General features: G+C 44.3%; 1 protein-coding gene across 3 annotated transcripts in view; it reads left to right on the forward strand.

The window, feature by feature from the left end:
* Positions 1-20994, forward strand: part of DPH1 (diphthamide biosynthesis 1) — a 254708-nt gene that overhangs the window by 74131 nt on the left and 159583 nt on the right. The window lies entirely within an intron of this gene.

Below are 20994 nucleotides of genomic sequence, written 5' to 3' on the forward strand. Positions count from 1 at the left end.
TGAACCGCCAGAATGCCCCCCCTCCCTCGTAGGTGTTAGTGGCAAAATTGTCTGGGATTTAATGCACCCCTTCCTGGATAAGGGTTATCACCTCTATGTGGATAACTTTTACACCAGCATCCCCCTGTTTAAGGCCCTTGGTTCAAGAGGTACAGCAGCTTGCGGTACTGTGCGCAAGAACCAAAGAGGCCTCCCCAAAACGCACATTGCCCAAGTAATGAGAAGGGGTGAAAGCAGGGGAATATGCACCGAAAATATGTTGTTGGTCAAATATAAGGACAAGAGGGATGTCCTTATACTGACAACAATTCATGGAGACAGTACCACCTCCATCCCTGTACGAGGTACCAGTACCCACACCTCAAAACCAAATTGTATCCTAGATTACAATAAGTACATGGGCGGAGTGGATCTTTCAGATCAGGTACTGAAGCCGTACAGTGCCCTGCGGAAAACAAATATCTGGTACAAGAAGCTGGCCGTGTATATCATCCAGATGGCACTGTATAACGCTTACGTGCTATTCCGTTCTACCGGCCAGAGGGGGACATTTATGCACTTTCAAGAGGAAGTCATAAAGGGCCTAATATTTGGGAACCAGCAGGCAGAGGGCCCCAGTACTTCTAGTACTGGGCCCCGTATTGTACCAGGGCAGCATTTTCCCAACGAAATCCCCTCCACTGCAAGAAAGGGCAGGACACAAAAAAGGTGCAAAGTTTGCTATAAAAAGGGAATAAGAAAGGAAACTATTTTCCACTGTGAAACTTGCCCCGACAAACCCGGCCTATGTATAAAGGAGTGTTTCAAAATATACCACACATCGATGGATTATTAGGTTCATCATTTCACCGTGCATCGGGGGTCTTGCTAATGCCACATAGCACCCACCATTCATTCCACCAGAATCTGAGCTGCAAAATCCAAAAATCACTCCTTCCCTTCTGAGTCCTGCCATGCACCCAACTGGTATTTTTTGGTCACATGTGAGGCATTGCCGTACTCTGGAGAAATGGGGGCACAGATTTTGGGGTGCTTTGTCTCCTTCATTCCTTGTGAAAATGAAAAATTTTGAGCCAGAAGTACATTTTTGTGTAAAAAAATGTAATTTTTCATTTTCACAGGCCAGTTGTACCAAAATTGGTGAAACCCCTGGGGGTTTGAAATGTACACTATACCCCTAGATGAATTCCCTGAGGGGTGTAGTTTGCAAAATGGGGTGACTTGTGGGGGGGTTCCACTGTATTGGTAATGCAACATAGCACCCACCATTCATTCCACCAAAATCTGTGCTGCAAAATCCAAAAATCACTCCTTCCCTTCTGAGTCCTGCCATGCACCCAACTGGTATTTTTTGGTCACATGTGAGGCATTGCCGTCCTCGGGAGAAATTGGGGCACAGATTTTGGGGTGCTTTTTCTCCTTCATACCTTCTGAAAATGAAAAATTTTGAGCCAGAACTGCATTTTTGTGTAAAAAAATGTAATTTTTCATTTTCACTGCCCACTTGTATCAAAATTGGTGAAACCCCTGGGGGTTTGAAATGTACACTATACCCCTAGATGAATTCCCTGAGGGGTGTACTTTGCAAAATGGGGTGACTTGTGGGGGGGTTCCACTGTATTGGTGCTTGGGGGGTCTTGCTAATGCGACATAGCACCCACCATTCATTCCACCAAAATCTGTGCTGCAAAATCCAAAAAACACTCCTTCCCTTCTGAGTCCTGCCATGCACCCAACTGGTATTTTTTGGTCACATGTGAGGCATTGCCGTACTCGGGAGAAATTGGGGCACAGATTTTGGGGTGCTTTGTCTCCTTCATTCCTTGTGAAAATGAAAAATTTTGAGCCAGAAGTACATTTTTGTGTAAAAAAATGTAATTTTTCATTTTCACAGCCCAGTTGTACCAAAATTGGTGAAACCCCTGGGGGTTTGAAATGTACACTATACCCCTAGATGAATTCCCTGAGGGGTGTACTTTGCTAAATGGGGTGACTTGTGGGGGGGTTCCACTGTATTGGTGCAACATAGCACCCACCATTCATTCCACCAAAATCTGTGCTGCAAAATCCAAAAAACACTCCTTCCCTTCTGAGTCCTGCCATGCACCCAACTGGTATTTTTTGGTCACATGTGAGGCATTGCCGTACTCGGGAGAAATTGGGGCACAGATTTTGGGGTGCTTTTTCTCCTTCATACCTTCTGAAAATTAAAAATTTTGAGCCAGAACTGCATTTTTGTGTAAAAAAATGTAATTTTTCATTTTCACTGCCCACTTGTATCAAAATTGGTGAAACCCCTGGGGGTTTGAAATGTACACTATACCCCTAGATGAATTCCCTGAGGGGTGTACTTTGCAAAATAGGGTGACTTGTGGGGGGTTCCACTGTATTGGTGCTTGGGGGGTCTTGCTAATGCGACATAGCACCCACCAAAATTCCACCAGAATCTGAGCTGCAAAATCCAAAAATCACTCCTTCCCTTCTGAGTCCTGCCATGCACCCAACTGGTATTTTTTGGTCACATGTGAGGCATTGCCGTACTCGGGAGAAATTGGGGCACAGATTTTGGGGTGCTTTTTCTCCTTCATACCTTCTGAAAATGAAAAATTTTGAGCCAGAACTGCATTTTTGTGTAAAAAAATGTAATTTTTCATTTTCACTGCCCACTTGTATCAAAATTGGTGAAACCCCTGGGGGTTTGAAATGTACACTATACCCCTAGATGAATTCCCTGAGGGGTGTACTTTGCAAAATGGGGTGACTTGTGGGGGGGTTCCACTGTATTGGTGCTTGGGGGGTCTTGCTAATGCGACATAGCACCCACCAAAATTCCACCAGAATCTGAGCTGCAAAATCCAAAAATCACTCCTTCCCTTCTGAGTCCTGCCATGCACCCAACTGGTATTTTTTGGTCACATGTGAGGCATTGCCGTACTCGGGAGAAATTGGGGCACAGATTTTGGGGTGCTTTTTCTCCTTCATACCTTCTGAAAATGAAAAATTTTGAGCCAGAACTGCATTTTTGTGTAAAAAAATGTAATTTTCCATTTTCACATCCCAGTTGTACCAAAATTGGTGAAACCCCTGGGGGTTTGAAATGTACACTCTACCCCTAGATGAATTCCCTGAGGGGTGTAGATTGCAAAATGGGGTGACTTGTGGGGGAGGTTCCTAACTTTTAGCACTTATGGTGCCTAGAAACCTACATGGTGCCTAAAAAAAAATCTCATAAAAAGGAGGCTCCAAAATCAAGTAGGTGCTCCTTCTATTATGAAGCCTGTGGTTTGGTCAAAGTGCACACTAGGGCCACATATAGGATATTTTTGAAAACAAAAGAATTGGGGGAATCAATTTTTAGTCACATTTCTCTAGTAAAATCTACTGTATTCATTAGAAAAATGTATTAAAATTGAAACTCTGCAAAAAAAAAGAAATTTTGAAATTTCACCTACACTTTGTTTTAATTCCTGTGAAACACCTAAAGGGTTAACAAACTTCCAAAATGCTGTTTTGAATACTGTGAGGGGTGCAGTTTTTGAAATGGCATCATTTATGGGGGTGTCTCACATACAAGTCCCTCAAAGTCACATCAGAACTGAACTGATCCCTAAAAAAATCAGTGTTTGAAATTTTCTTGAAAATTTGAGAATTTGCTATTCATATTGTAAGCCTCCTAGTGTCCAAAAAAATTAAAAGGAAGTTGAAATAATGATGGAAACATAAAGTAGACATATGGTCTATGTTAGTTATTAACTATTTTGAGTGGTATGATTATTTGTCTCACAAGCAGAAAATTTAACATTTAGCAAATTGCTAAATTTTCCATTTTTTCACGATATTTTGGTATTTTTCACAAAAAAACACAGACTGTATTGACCCAAATTTACCACTAACTTGAAGTACAATGTGTCACGAGAAAACAATCTCAAAATCACTGGGATAAGTAAAAGCAAAAAAAAGTTATCCCCACTTAAGTGAGACATGTCAGATTTGAAAAAAAGGGCTCTGTCATGAAGGCACAAACTGGCTCTGTCATGAAGGGGTTAAGAAGTAGCAGCTATTTGTTGAGTGTTGCATAGGTGAGAGGTAATAATTACAGTGTAAAGAAGTGTTACGAAACATACATTTTATTTGTAATCTCACCTGGGTCTTGTTAAAACTCATGCTCATCCTTTTATTATTTTTCTATGAAGGATTTGAATCTTGCATTTTTTTTCTTACCTAATTAACCCTTTGAGTGCCAACACCTGTGAGATGTACAAACATATCCTCTAAAAATGCCAACTTTTCTGTGAGAGATGCGCAAAATATGAGTGTCAACATCTCTGTGAGAGAAATGCTAAATATCGGCTAAAAATGCCAGCGTCCCTCACATTTGTTATATAAATTCAAATAAAAAAATATGGTACTTGTTTCCTAGCATGGCGCCCATCATTACTAGTCGTGTACCTTAAGTTAAGGTACATGACGAACGCGATGGACCCGATTTCCTTTGAAATCTGGTCCATTTTGCCGGCAACGCGACCGATGCGATCAACGCGATTTTGCCATAGGGTTCAATGTTAAAATATTTTTCACCTTGCAATCGCGTTGATCGCGTCGGTCTTGTGCCATTATAATGGCACAAGATGCGATGGACGCGATTAACCACATTTAACATAGGAAACAATGGGAAATGGCCCAATATGGGCCATTTCTCATTGTATATGCTACCCTCATGGGTATTAATGCCCCCCCCCCATTGTGAACGGCACCCCATGATTGACGCCAACCCGAAGCGTGGCAAGCGTAGCGAGCCCGCGAGCGGCGGCGGTACGCGTCCTCCACGCTCATTTCAACTGTGCGCCCACAGTTCCCTTGGATCTGGTAATTACCCCCCTTTAATATATGCTGACAACGGAGGAACATTTTTATGTATAATTTTTAAATGTGATGTCTCTTTTATGTAATAAATTTTTGTTGCATGTGGTACTACACTATGAGAGATTCTGTTTGTATTCCATACATGTGGAGTATGTGCTGACAGAGATTCAGCGGAAGATACATGCTACAAAGCGCCAGATAAGTCTATAACTCCAATTGTATTTGTTTGCACATAGAAACCGCTCTCTACAGTGGGACATTTTGAACTTCCTATACTATAGATGTATAATGAACGGGGACCCTTTTACATTACACTGGAACTATGGAGAATTTAAATGTGGCAAAAACCAGGAGACCCAATGATTCCCGATCCTCCTACTTCCACAGACCTGCCTGGAAGAGGCTCAGTACCTAGCCTCTAGGACGAAGTCAACGGTAAGCAACTGGCGGACTGAGGTCCGACTCCGGACCGCTTGACACTCCAGATGTTATTGAACTACACATCCCAGCATGCTCTGCTTCAGTTTTGCTATTTGGCCATGTTAAATCTGATGCAGAGCATGCTGGGATGTGTAGTTCAACAACAGCTGGAGTGTCAAGGTTAGCCATCAAGACTAAAGACTCAGGGCGGGATGTTCTAAAATCCGCAGCCCTGTTTCACCCCCCCCCCCCCCCCTGCATTCTTAATGATCACATATGCTCTAACATATGCGATCATTAAAGCAAGGGACAGCTCTTGCGATAAGAGCTGTCCTTTGCGATGCAGCACCGTTGCTGGAATTCCGGGTCTGAGACCTGGGAGTCCATCTGCGCTTGTGCAGAGCACGGTGCCGGTTGCAGGGCATGCTAGGAGGGATCCGTGACACAGTGCCGCGGTAAGAAGCCCATAGGCTTCTGCAAGGAATCACCAGCTTTAGCATCGCTGCAACTGCGGAGGTGGGACAGAACATACAGAAATTCGATAAAAACCCGATAACGGAGCTTTTACTGCATTTCTGCTTAGATAATCTCCCCCTCATACTGTAATAATGCATGATATTGAGTCTTGTTGGGAGAAAAGTGTTAAAGAAGAATAATAAATGTGTTATTATTTTTCATGCTTCTTATAAAGTGATTTAATAGAAATAATGAACAGGGAACAGTCTACAGATGCAGTATCACACCTTTCAGGGGTTAAAGTTGAGCCTTTGTAGAGTCTAGAATGAGTGTGTTGAGCTGCTAGTACTTGTAACATTATCTCACTCTACTCCTTCCGACTCCTGATTACGATTCAGTGATGTGCTTCTGGAAGAAAGACGATTCCCCAAGCCCTGATTTTTATTCTACTTTCTCGCTTCTCCTTTTTCCTCTCCATCGCCTCCTCCACTAGTCAATCCCCCCCCCACCCCACATCCCCGTTGTTGTTTAATATTTATTCCTGTTACGGTTATGAATTTCTATAAAATATTCACAAACACTCCCCCCCTCTCTCGCTTAGAGAAGAAGCCAGGAAAAAGAGATGGATACATAAAAACATACTGATTTAATTAATACAAAGCTGCCTGGAGACCTTAAGGTGGAGTTGCAGATTCCCTGAGGTCTGTTTATATTGAGCCTTGGTCTATCAGACACATTCTCATCCCTGTAGTGCAAGCCTCTATGATCCAGTGCCGTAGAGGGCAACTAGGTTTTGGCTTTTTTTTATTTTTTTTTAACCCAAGGCATCGGCCACTAGTGAAAACAGACAGGGATACTCATTATTTATTTATCTTTCCACAGCGTATAATAAAATGTAGCAGCCTCTGTAGTTACAAAACCGTAATCATAGATAAGTGTATAATTAATAACGTGTTCGCACATAGACAGTTCTACACTGTAAATCTTGCTAGCTTTGCTTCAGGACATAACTTGCCATTTAGTCATAAGCTCAAAAATAGAAGTAGTGAAAGTTTAGTGTTCCACCATAGCTATTTCTGGGGCTGAGATTTTTTTTCTTATTTCTCTGTTCCATTTCCAAACAATATATTTGAACTGAAAATACAGTACAATACACTAGGCAGACATTGCATTCTTTAGATAGGCTTAATTCTGTTGCACAAAATTCCTTGGCAAGAAAGGCAGAAACTATGGGCCTAATTCACACCTGATCGCAGGGCAAATTTGTTCTCAAAATGGGCAAAACCATGTGCACTGCAGGTGGAGCAAATGCAGGGGCGGATTGGGCCGCCGGGAAACCGGGCGATTTCCCGGTGGGCTGGACCACATTTACTACTATACCCCCCCATGTCTGGGCCGCCGCTGCCCGGCTGTCCTGCTCACACAAAACATAGCCGCGGCTTTGAGCAGTTTGACAATGACCGCGGCCGCTGGTCGCTCGTGGATGACGTCATCACGTCACCAGCTACAGCTGCAGCGTCTGTTGCCGGCTAGCAGGGCACCGAAGGTAAGCAGCAGCACAACCTCGCGCCCCCCTCTGTTCACTAGCACTGCGCACTGCAGACACCCCCCCCCCCCGGCTGGTCACTAGCACCCCACCCGGGCTGCTTCAAAACTTTTCCCGGGCCGGATCTTGTCACCAATCCGCCCCTGGGCAAATGTAACCTGTGCAGAGAGAGTTAGCTTTGGGTGTGTAATTTTTTTTTTCTGTGCCTGGAAAATTACTGGCTGCTTTATTTCTACACTTCAATTTAGATTTCAGTTTGAACAAACCCCACTCAAATCTAAATGCCCCCATGTACTAGTACGATTTGGCCCCTTTCACCCTATTTCCGATGGATCGGGACGAGAAATTGGGTGAAAAGTGGCCAGATCGGTTGGTTGACTTCTGATGCGCGGTCCTGTGCACATTGGAGTTGGAGGTTGGAAGTTCCCGGGCGGCTCAAAGAGGATCAGATGGCAATAGAGTATAGCACGTTACATTTGCCCCACCTCCAGTGCACATGATTTTGCCCATTTTGAGTTCATGTCTGAATTAGGCCCTATATTGATCACAGTGAAGTACAGGGGTTTGCGTTGTACAACTCTTTTGAAATTTTTTATTTTTAAATCTGTGGTTCAGCTGCTCATGCCTGTCTATTGTGCCAAAATCATTACCCCTGGCGTGGAATTGCCTCACTGCGATATTGCCGCTCTATGCTTTTTTTTTTTTTTTTATGAGCCGTGGAACCAGACTCATTTGTGCAACTAGCCATTTGCCTAGAAAGGTGCATGTGGCGATTGGCTAAACAACAATGAGCGTAGCTACATCAGTTTTGTATGTTTCTTTTTTTAACACATCAGCTATAATGAAAGCTGAAAGACCACTAACTTATGAACATATACAGTAGCTAAGTTATACACAAGGTAAAACATCACTCCCATATGAAGCGAAGCGCATGATGTTGATGTGACAAGGTTAAGGATGGGACTAGCTCTGTTTTTGCACATTGCGTCATTTGTGGGTGTGAACATATGCACGCACATGCGTTCTATACACTATTTCTAGTGGATGGTGGTATGATCTAGAGCAGCATGCCACATTGAGTACGCATCAGGGTAGAACTAGGAGACATCCAGATCTGCAACCACATATCTGGACAATTCTACATATGTGGATATTAGAAACTCCCATTGAACAATTGTAAAGCGCAACTAAATCTACTGCGCTATATAAGAAAAGATTAATATTGAATGCAGACGTTATGGGCAGACCTGAATGGCTATAATAAAGTCAACATTTTTGGCCAGACAAATGAGACTGAGCCTTTCTGAAAAGGCAAGGCTAGTGGGGTGCTCAAAGGTCAGCCATGTTAATCCTACCGACAGTCTGAGGATGGGAAAAGCTGAAACATCAGGTTATTGTGGCCAAGTTATCAAGTACAAAGCAACAGAAATGCTACTGTGGCATGCATCATTGAAATATGTCAGTAAGGTGTTGGGGCGTCAGGGTCAGTCTGGGGGAGTGGGGACCAGAGACCGGAGTACAGGGTCCGGTCCGTGGGTGATGCAGAGAGGGTAGTCAGCTAGCGGCAGGAGAGGGAGCGGGGTCCGGTCCAGCTGTAGGAGGAGGGGTAGAGAGCTAGCGGGTGGAGTGGAGACTAGGTAGCGGCAGGCGGGGAGCGCACATTGCATAACAGAGTCCGGGGAGAATAGGAAACATCCTATTCAAAAGACTGGGCGGGCAGGGTGGTCGCTGATTGGCTGAGCTCTCGGCCAATCAGCGGCCGCCCAGTCTTTTGAATACAATGTTTCCTATTCTCCCGCTCGCCGCTACCCGGACTCTGTTATGCGCTGTGCGCTCTGTGCTCCCCGCCTGCCGCTACCTAGTCTCCAGTCCACCCACTAGCTCTCTACCCCTCCTCCTACAGCTGGACCGGACCCCGCCACCTGACTACCCCCTCTGCATCACACATGGACCAGACCCTGCTCTCCGGTCCTCACTCCCCCAGACCAGCTCAATGCCGGCTGCACATAAGATTTATCTTATGTGCAGACCGTCCGACATCCAGATCTGATCCGATGCGCACGGGACCGCGCATAGGATCAGATTGGATGTCATACCCTACGTGACTTGGGCAATTTCACCCGATTTATCAGCCCGATCCTCCAGAATCGGGTAAAATCGGGCCCAGATCGCGTAGTGTATGGGGGCCTTTGACCAATGTTCTACTGTGAAATTAAACAAATGCGCTTTTCTTTACTCAAGATTACCCCTCCCTTGCAAGCACCTGTGTAATATCACTTAACTAATTGAGCATCTACCAGTATATAAACCAGGATTTAAAAATTGACAGTTAGGGGCTGATTGGCTGGGTGCCTGACCACCTTCTCCAGGTTTATGCATCTGTTTCTCTGCTAGATAAATGATAACTGTAATCCGTTTGGTTGATTTAGTAAACTTACCATATTCCGCTAAAGCCCCATGCACTGGGTGACTGCAATCCGATCGCTCGGCACACATCGCTTCACGTGCTGCTCGGCACCCGCGATGTGTGCTGAGTGGGGTTTTGCTTATTGTTTTTTAGGCAAAACCCCACAATCTAGCAAGCACAAAATATCTCTGTGGGCGATAGCCACGTGCGGGACGGCTCATTGCGTACCCTGGGGCCATACACGTGGTGCGATTTGTGCTTCGTTTCAAAGTGATCTGGTCAGACTGCTTAGAAATTGGCTTAAAATCGCCCCATGTGTAAATGCCCCTTTAGTCTTTGCGTTTATATTTCAGAAAGAACTAAAGAGAACAATAAGAGACGCAAATAACAAACTTTCTTCTTTTTTATCAAACCACCCCCACATTAAAATACTTTGCTGTGAAGTCAACTTTTTAAGCATGTGGATCATTGATATGTTTATTTCATTATCCCCCTCATGTTTTGGCTATTTGTGAAACCCCAGACAGTGCTCTTCAGTGGTATCTAAGCAAGCAGCGAGTTGCCTTTGTTAAATGCACCGCTGGATTTCCAATTGTAACATGTTTGCCATGGAGACTCCGGTCATGTTTTTTTAAACCCCAGCATTCCCTGAACAGCCTTTAGAAAGTGAAGTCAATGGATATTTGTTTGTCATGACCTGCTCACGCTACATTTAGAACTATTTAGCGTGTATATCGGGTAGGTTGCATGTCTGTCACGGTCTCCAGGCCAACAGGATAAGATGATTAGCACCTGTATTCATTTTTTTTTTTTTTACTTGCTGTTGAACAATGACTTTTGACTTCAGCTTTTTAGGTTGTTATATGGTTTTGCTTCTGATTTGATTTGCTTCTGATTGTACACATATTTTATGATTGGCAGCCACCAGCACTGGTTTTGCCCATAAATAATTTGAATTTCTGCTGGACCACCAACCCAAGGCATCCCTGCAAGTGTCCCGGGGAATCACTGCCCTAAGGCTTAGGGGGGTATTCAATCTGAGGGTCACGGCAGTGAAGCTTGCTCGACTGCCGTGACCCAGTCCCGTTCTCGGTCAGCTCGACCGAGAACATGCAGGCGGGATTCAATGTCCCGCCTGCTGGGGACCGAGAAGGGGGCGTGGCCACGAGTTGCAGCCGGGAAGAGGCGAGCTGCAGCCAGCAGCTCGTCACTTCCTGGCCATTCTCGGCAGAACGAGCCCGAGAGCTAGTGATGTCGGGCTCATTCTGCCGAGATACCCTGCTCGATGTTGGGGAAGACTGCATTCAATAGGGCCCAGCGAGCATCTCCCCCACGGGAGATGCTCACCGGGGATTGAATATCCCCCTACGTTTCAGCCATCAGTTATGATTCAAATGACCACATATCTATCCCTTTTTTTTCTCCATTCACACTTAACCAAAATTGGTAAATGAGGTACCATTTTAAAGATTAAGTTCTCCGCTTCGGACAAATTGTTAATTTAGAATTGCATATTGTATTGTTTTTTTTTAATAATCGAAGTTAGAAATTTAATTTTGGCCATAGAGTTCTTTCCCCGGATACATCAATACGACACGGCTTAGATGATCAGTTTTGCTCGGCTACTCGAAATGGCTACAAGTGAACCGCTTCCTCTTTCATCCTGCTACAAACCACCAACCTTGCTTAGAAAATAATAATATTTTATCCGCATGCAAAATTTTCCATCCTGTTGTTGTAGGAGAGCAGGGATTAGTTGGTTACAACTTCACCAATTCTGACATTGCTAATTCCCTCCATTATACTTTATTTTTTACATTTTGTAAGGAATAGCATTTTAGTATTAGTAGTATTTCCCCAGAGACCAAACCTGGAATATTACAGAGGGACCCTTGCGATGGCTACGGCCAGTGCAAGATATGCTGGTGTGGATAGTTGTGCTACAATTTTACTGTGTGTGTGTTAAACCTTTTTTTTTTTTTTTACGTTTAGCAATGTGTTTAAGAATCTCACTCTCAGCCAGATGAAAGTGAGCAAAGACATAGTAAAGCTTTCTACTCTTGAGAATAAAACAAAGATAATCTATCAGCAGGCTAGAATATCTTTGGTCCTACTGAGCATACCTCTTAAGCTGCAGCTGAAACACATTTTACTGAAACAGTAAAAATATTTTAGGTTTTGTTTTTATCTGTGAATCTGCCGACCATGTTTACGTAGATGCGCCCCATATTCAAAAATGGGTTCATTAAATTTTATACTGTCTAAATTCCTTTGAAACACGGTATTCTCAGGCTTCGCGCAGCAGAATACTCCTATTCTGTTCTCCTCTTTTATTGTGTAGGTACAGTATGTACCCAGTTGTATTCACATTTGTCCCACCCCCATTCTGATAACTTCTAGACCTTTTAGAGTCTGCCACTGGATCCAGTACTGTAGGTGTCTACATATTTGCTGCATCCATCAGTGGACGCGCGGAGCCTCATGGCCTTTCTCCTCTATGGGTCTGACACTTATGGCATCCTCTGCTGTCTGTTGTTTTTCTCTGGTCCTAACCTTGTCTGGGGTTACCCAATTTGACGCTTTCATGTGCTACTACCTGCTTTCTTTGGTTACACACAACGGATCTGGTAAGTCTCTAAAAGCAGTCCACTTTATTTCTCAACTTAACACAGTTGGTCATCCCATTTTTGTTCAAATTGATGTTGCCCATGACCCAGAGGGGGAGGTACTGTATTTGACCTTGGTGGAAGAACTAAGAGGTAGATGTATGAATCAGTGAAAAGAAAAGAGAAGTGATAAAGTGCCAGGTACCACCAATCAGCTCCTGACTGTTAAGTTACAGGCTGGGTTTAAAAAGGGACAGTTAGGTGCTGGCACTTTATCACGGGTATGGATCATTAGGTCTTCAGCATGTTCGTCAATAGTCATTAGGTTGACATGCTGAAACGTTGACAGTGGTCTAGGTCAACATGGGACAAGGTCAGCAGGTCATTAGGTCAACAGTCAAAAGGTCGACATAGGGTCTTTCACTGTTTTTTTTTACCCAAATGTTGACACAGACACTAAAACGTAGCACCGCGTCCCCTCGCATGGCTCGCTGCGCTTGCCATGCATCGGGCACGGTGCCCTGATAAGCTTGGCACACTATTTTATTCTCCCAAATGCCCTAGTGGATGGTAGGCCATGAAATACTGCCTGTCAGCACATGCCGGCTCAAAACAAAGTGAAAAACCCCATGTCGACCTTGCCCATTATGACCTAATGCTTGTGTCGACCTAATGACCTGACGACCTTGTCCCCTGTCGACATAGACCCATGTGGCCCTTTCAGCATGTCAACCTTGTGGTGTTGACCTATTGACTGTCGACCAATCAACCGTATCCCCTTTATCGCTCCTCCTCCCTTATCACTGCTTCATACATCTACCCTTAAATAACTTACTTTACACACTGATCAAAGTTTAGCGTATAAATCCAATCAATAAATTAGGGTGCAGAAAACAGATTTTATTTCCTTTTTCAGCACAGGAGGAACAGGGTGATCTTGGAGACTTCAGCATCACCCTGACTAGCCATCTAGACCGATCCATAGCCCTGGCTGCTTCACTTTGCCAAATGGCATCCAACAACTCCAAGCTTTCTTCCTTCTTGTGCAACATTGCCTATGTGTTGCTTGTGTAATCTGTTTAATTGACAAAGCAATAGTTACCACACAAGAATGGCTTATAAGTCGGTGTTTGGTAGGTACTGACGGCAGAGATAGCGGGAGCAATGCTACTCATACAGGGGCAGATTTATTAGGCCCGGTGAAGTGATAAAGTGGCTGGTAATTTATCACCGCGATCATCTCCTAACTGTCATTTTTCAAAACATTCTGTTACTTTTACACATTTAGGAGCTGATTGGCCGGTGATATATTACCAGCCACTTTATCACTTCACCAAGCTATAATAATTCCCCTTTTACATCAAAAATCCCGGAGCCGACCCAGCATTTGGAACACGGATCCAAGCCAGGTCTGATCCGGGATTTGCACTGTTTACACTGTGGTGCCTACCCACAGTGTAGACTAAGGCAGCGCTTGGAGTTGACATCATCTCCAAGCGCCGAGACTGTGATCACTCCCGCCAGGACTGGGGGCAAGCCCAGCACCAAGGTAAGCTACTGGACTGCCCCCAGCCCTGTGCACCCCCCCCAGCCCCTGTCCGCGAGGTGAATGGATGCCGCATGCAGGCATCCAGTCACCTCCTCCCTGCCTCCTCTGCTGTGCGCCCACCCTCCCAACCTCCATGTTGACCGCAAGACGCTGCGGTCTGGAGGTTGGGCTTCCCCCATTGATGTAAACGGAAGCTGGGTCAGATGACCCGGAGTACCAGTTACACTGCCCTTACCCAGGTCCTAGCAGTGTTCAAACCGGGTCTGACCTGCCGCTGACCTGGGTTTTTGTGGTGTAAAAGTGGTATAAATCTGCCCTACAGTACCCTAATGGGGCCTATGCACGGGGAGATTTGCTGAGTGATGCTATATCTCTCAGAATGCTCAGCAAGATTGCTCAGAACACAGCGATGTGTCGGTGCTGTGTGCTGAGCAATCTGTCATGGCCAGTGTTCTCTTCTGACTTGATCGCTTTGAAAATAACCCAAAATCACTCCGCGTCTAGGCCTGATAAGCCTACTTACAGTATAAGCACATATCTGCTGGAACAGTGGTGTAGATGTATGAAGCCGTGATAAGGGAGGAGAAGTGATAGGAGATGATTGGCTAGTGATTAAGTAACAGGCACTTTATCACTAGCCAATCATCTCCTAACTGTCCTTTTTTTAAACCCAGCCTGTAACTTAACAGTCAGGAGCGGATTGGTCAGTGATAAAGTACCAGACACTTTATCACTTCTCCTCCCTTATCACTGCTTCATACATCTACCCCAATGTTCCAAGGCTCTACTAAGATTTCAGTGTAACCATGTTACATCGTTATTCTTTATCCCAGCACTATTACTATCTGACAATAGCATGTCTAATGTAATCTTTGGGTTAATAAGATGTTGTTTTGCATGAGCAGCCAGGATCTACTTTTCCTTTACCCGTATGCATAGCAGTATACAGTAGTAATATGTTGTATATGGTCACGCAAAGTAATTAACATTTTATAGAAGAGCTGGTAGTAATGTCAAGGGTATAGGAGTGTTTCCTGCACATCTGTTTTCTGTGTGTGTGTGTGTGTGTGTGTGTGTGTTCAGGACAACCTTCTTCGTACACATAGATATAAAAATGTTAATGCATGTATACATAAATATGTAAGTGTATGCAATGATGTAGCACTCACCCATTGTGCGCTGAGCTTCCCCATAGACACAGACACTGTATGTCCCTGGAGGAGAGGTCAGGACAGAGATAGATGAGCTGTATTTCTCTGGTCTCTGATTAATGGCCCAGGAGACACTGCTTTGATGGCACCTCTGGGGAATGTCAATGAGGAGGTACATAGGGTACTGCTGGCACAATGACCCTCTGTGCCATGCTTCTTTTTTTTCAGATCTCTAAATGCCAAGTTTTACTGTCTCTATCGCCCTTTCTAATGATTCGAGCTGCTCTGTTGGCACAGCAGCTTTGCCCGTATATGCCAGCACACTGACCATCACAAAAAGCTTGGTGAGGTCCTGGCGCAGCCTCCCTGAGAAACATCTGTAGCATTATTCATACATGGCTCTGCTTTACAATGTCGGCTCAATAAAAGTGAAAAACTCATGTCTACCTTCCCATTGTTGGCTTTGTGTCAACCTTAGCCATGTTGACCTATTGCAGGGGTCGACCAAGTGACTGTATCCCCCTCATACACCAGTACTGCAGTCGCGCCAATGCCAAACAGTCCCTCTCAGCAAGCCAGGTATGTGTGTGTGTATATGTATATGTGCAGTGCACTAACTGGGGTGGTATATAGCGGTATTGGCATATCACCACTTGCAGCACTGTACCCTGGCACTGATAACAAAGCAGCGCTACGCAATGCTGGGATTAGCGTTAAGGTGGCAGCACACAGGCAGTGACACCACCAGTAGAAGCCAAGTCCCTAACCTACACCACCCACAGCCGTGACCCAAGGCCAGCAGCCAGGTCGCGCAGCGCTGGCAGGCGAAACTCCTTGGCAGCAAGCACCTGCGATCCCCGTGAAGCAGCCAGGTCCTGCACAGCCGGCAGCCGGCGGTTGTCCTGCTACTCTTACCAATGTGAGCTCTCACTGCTACCCTGTCTTTCCTGGTTACCTACTACTATGTCCCATCACCCTCAGACATTACATCTTAAAAGATTCATTGCTGTCCTGCTGATCTGAACCAATTTTGGTTTGATTAGGAAATGAGTTTTATTCTTAAATAGCATCCATTAAAGCTGGAACGGATATTTTATTGGGTTTGGTATGAAATCCCGACAGCTGATGCAAATACTGAGAATGCTGACACATTGGGGTAGACTGTGAGCTGTGCAGATTGTTGATTGCAAATACGCTCAGTGCATTTATTTCTGCATTGACTGGGGACGCTGACAATCCCAGTCTCCTTTCTCTTTGGTTGGGGTAGGGAGAGAGGAGGAATAGCTTGAGGGCTGTTCAAACTCCGCCCCAGACCCATCTTCACTGGGACCTGGTACTGCATCCTCCACTGTGTCCTGAAGTATGCTCAGGAGAAGGGCGGGTGAGAGATCATTTTACACTTGTTCTATCCTCTCACTGAAGCCACCCTTCTTCCTGCTGGCCTTCTAGTAGTCTAGCCAAAATGATTGGCAATGGAAGACAACAGCTCTGTTACAATAATACAGAAGGAGGGAGTGAGAGGTGCAGAGGTGAGAGAGGGAACTAGAGGTATAGAAAAGGAGGGAGTGTGAGGTGCTAAGGTGTGTAAGTAGGGAGTAAAACTGTAGATTTGGTTACATTTTCAATACCCCCGACTTAAATTCCCACTTCTACCACTGTATACGCGTGTGTATCTATCTATCTATCTATCTATCTATCTATCTATCTATCTATCTATCTATCTATCTATCTATCTATCTATCTGGAAGTTGTCAACGGTAGCCCCGACCAGGAGATGGAGCGATGCAGAGGGTCTTCCAATTGTAAGTTTGTTATATAAGCACTGTATTGTGTTATTTCACACTGTTTGTGTTTTTGGTCCTGACGACGGGGTAACTCCCGAAACGGCGTTGACCGCCTCACACTAAAAAAAAATTTCACTAAATATATATTGTTGTTGCGGAGACTGCATCATTGAAAATAGTGCTTTAATGCAAATAAAGTGCAAATCTCATAGTCCAACGTTTCAGGGTCTAATTTGCCCCGTTTCAAGGTGAGAGATACAGAACACCTTACGGTGCTTACCTTATAAAAGAAGTGAGAAGACCCTTCACCTCAGGCAGCTGCTCCGATTGCCATCCTGGAGGGCGTGGAGGAACTGCGTCAGCCAGTTTCCTCCTCGGACCCCGCCTCACCGTCCTGCTCCGACGGGTAACCTAGTTAACCCGATCGGCATCCCGGTAGCGTCATCATCTGCTGCCGGTTGCCTAGTGCAGAATACACAATTTGAAAGTGAACCATGCCCAGTGACATGCTTGTATATTAATGCATTTCAATAGAAAAAAATGTATGCTATGCATAAAAATAAGAATAAAAACAGAGATAAAAGTCGAAATAAAAATTGTTAGCGGCTATAGTCCATTTAGACAAACCATCGTCTACTTTGGGGAATGTTGAGGCAGGAGGAGCCGCTGCAAGGGTACACGTGATGGCTAGATAAATGTGTACATTTACACAGCATATACACAGCATATGTATTATGATTCACCTCTCCTGCAGAAGTTTGTACTTATTCAGCTTTCAATCTCCATATCAACCAACCTTGGCTATAGAGAATATTTTTATATTACCAACACTGCAAAAGCCGCCATGCTAATTAATACTTGGCTGTCCCTCAGGCCCGCCACGGTCTTGGCGTAGTGCTGTCTTGAGTCAGGGGACGTGTCAGCTTGTCAGCACAGTGGGTGCTGGGTTCACTCTGCTGTTTTTCTTGTTTCCTAAACGTATAATTAAGCTATTAAGATCTGTGCCTTGGTTATGTTGCCCTCTCACGCTGAACTGTTTCCTTAACCGACTCTTACAATTTGGTGTGCTGGGGAATGTAATAACCGTCATTAAAGAGAAGAGATATCATTAGTGGAAAGATGGTGTTTAATTAGAACCACTCAAAACATAAGCCTATACTCTGCATTGAAGTCTGCCCCAAGCAAGTGCCTGAGTAGAGGAGCAGACCCGATTGTGCTGTGTGGAATATAGATGTATTTGCACATTGCCACATGTAGGTTTTCTTTTCTTTTTGTATGCTCTTCCTTGCGTACCAAAATAATGGGTCCTACAATAACTAAAAATGATTTAAGAAATATCTCCTAAAAAAAAAAAACCAAGACTGTAAGCGGTACTTGTGAGTTATCCGGGCGTCCGATTTTTTGATTGTATGCCTTAAGTTAAGGCATACAATCAGATGCGATGCGATGCGATATCGCATCGCATCGCATCGCATCGCATGCGACCATCGGATGCGATGACCCGATTTTTCCATAGGAATCAATGTTAAAATGATTCCTATGGAAAAAGGGGTCCTTTTCATACCCCTACTATCCAAGTGGGCATGGAGTTGGATATAAACCTGTGGCGAGCGTAGCGAGCCACCGAGCCCGAAGCGTGGCGAGCGAAGCGAGCCCCGCGAGGGGACGGTATTCCGTGTCCCCTCGCGGGGCTCGCTGCGCTCGCCACGCTTCGGGCTCGGTGGCTCGCTACGCTCGCCACAGGTTTATATCCAACTCCATGCCCACTTGGATAGTAGGGGTATGAAAAGGACCCCTTTTTCCATAGGAATCATTTTAACATTGATTCCTATGGAAAAATCGGGTCATCGCATCGCATCGCATCCGATGGTCGCATGCGATGCGATGCGATGTCCCGATCCGACCCGATTTCAAAATCGGACGCCCGGATAACTCACAAGTACCCTGTAAGCTTGCGAGCATGGCCCTCCTACCTCTGTCGGTTTGTTACTACCCAGTTTTTTTTTTTTGTATCACGGTTTCCAATTATAAAGTGCAACGGAATATACTGCGCTATATAAGAAAATGTCAATAAATGGAGCTGTATACACTTTATATACATTGTGTTTATATCTGTAGTACGTTAGAAATGTTTCTCGGAGGGTTAGAGTAGAAATTAATACCTACTGAAAGTATTCCACATGCTCAGTGTTTGTTTTTAATTATCTTCATAAATTATACAACGCATTTCTAAATATGAGCGGCAGGTTTTTTTGTTTTTTTTTAAATGCTATTGAACTAAATATCAGAAGAATTTGACTGTTCTTATTGTGCCTCTAAAAAGTAATCTGGTTACGCAGAAATGACTTTATTTGTAAAACGTGTATCATGATAATATTCACCTATTTTTGGATAACATAATTATCAACGCTTAGAACATTGAGGAGGGAAAAGCTTGTGTGGGATGGCGCGGAATGGGGTCTATTTACTTGCATCAGTGTGGTTTCTGTGAAAACATCCTAAATTGGTGGTTTTAGCCCTTTTTTGCCTAAAAGGGCCCACATTTCATGGGAGAATCAGGGCAAATCCCATTCTGCCTTGGAAATCGGGGAATACCAACATGTTGTTTTTGCCCATTCCAACCAAAAATGTATCGAAATCGATGAGTCAAAATGCTGTTTTTCCCTGTTCTCCAATCAATCATCTATCGCCACTGATGCTCAGCATTGGGGAATCGCCTAATGTATAATACGCAAGTTTTAATCCAGATAATTGCTGGAGATTTGGGGAATACATTCGTTGTGTCATGAAATAAACAGTTGTATTATTTTGCAGTAATATTGATGCTGAACACCCTTAAACGCCACACCGTCTCATAGAAGATAATTAAAGAGTTAGGATTACTAAAACCTCTACAAAGGAAAAGTTGAGTTGTTGCCCAAATGAAGCAATCTATTTCTAGTTACCATTGATCTTGTAGACTGTCATTTAAAAAAAATAAAATAAAAATCTTATGTAGAATTGTACTTGCTAACATCATCTTCTTTAAGTGTCCAGTTGCCCATTTTAAATACTGGCAGCTGCTCCCTTCTTTTTCATGTTAATTTGCACTGTCTACTTATAGGTACTGGTGCAGCAAGTTATGGTTAAAAGGTTACTTGTGACTTCTTCATATTGGGAAACACTTTGTCACAGTGTAGACAATGCGTGCTTCAGGAGGCTACATCGAAGACCTGACCCCTGGTACGCTTTGAAACCTACCAAGCTGGTGCTATCTTTGTATTCTTGGTTCACCTATGCAGCCATTGTGGTCAAGTTGTTATCCATCTCTGTTCTGTGCCGGAGTAGTTGTCCCTCGATTAATCAACTGCGTCTGGGCTTTTATTCCAGTATGTTTCTGGTTGGCTCTTTAAGCCCAATTCTCACACTATGATTCAGGCCCCAAAACCAGTTACTTCCAGGATTTACCATTGTGACTTCTTGGCAGAGATTTTCTGGATGCCCCTTTTATTATTTCTACATGATGGCCTTTTTCTCAGTTGTCTGACAAGGATTCTTTGTTAAAATAATGGACGTGCCCCCCCCCCCCCCTCTTCCTCTGAGTCCTTCTGGGGTACAAGGAGACCCCTCCCATTGTTTGGTTCCCACTGATCTGGTCTCTTGTTTAATTTTGTGTTTTTGTGTACTTCCTCTGTGTGGCTTTGGTAAATGTAGACTGAGGTGCTGCTGAAGGGGGAGGAGTTATGTAGGAGAGAGAGTCTGCAGTCAGACAGATTAACTATTGCAGTGGCAAACTCCAGAATCATCCTGCACTAGGTAATAGCTCAGGGGTTAATGTAGGAGGAAGAGATTTTATGGTGATAGGGGATGGTTAGGCTGCAGAATGGAATGATTAGTTTAGACACTTGGCAGAGGGTTAGGATTAGGCTGCAGAAGGGGGTGGTTAGAATAAGGCTCCTGGTGGATCTTTATGGTTAGGATTAGGGTTGAAATAACATAATAAACATGTGCTGACCTGTTTGACCCTGTCAACTGAAGGCCATTAGGCCCGTTTGACCCTGTTGTCAAACAATGGTGTCAACCTATTGACTACAGTATCTAGGTACCGTCTTTATTTGAATCTACATCCAACCTATTGACTACAGTATCTAGGTACCGTCTTTATTTGAATCTACATCCAACCTATTGACTACAGTATCTGGGTACCGTCATTATTTGAATCTACATTCGACC

The sequence above is a fragment of the Crinia signifera genome, chromosome 2, assembly GCF_055691185.1.
Source record: "Crinia signifera chromosome 2, ASM5569118v1, whole genome shotgun sequence".
Lineage (NCBI taxonomy): Eukaryota > Metazoa > Chordata > Amphibia > Anura > Myobatrachidae > Crinia > Crinia signifera.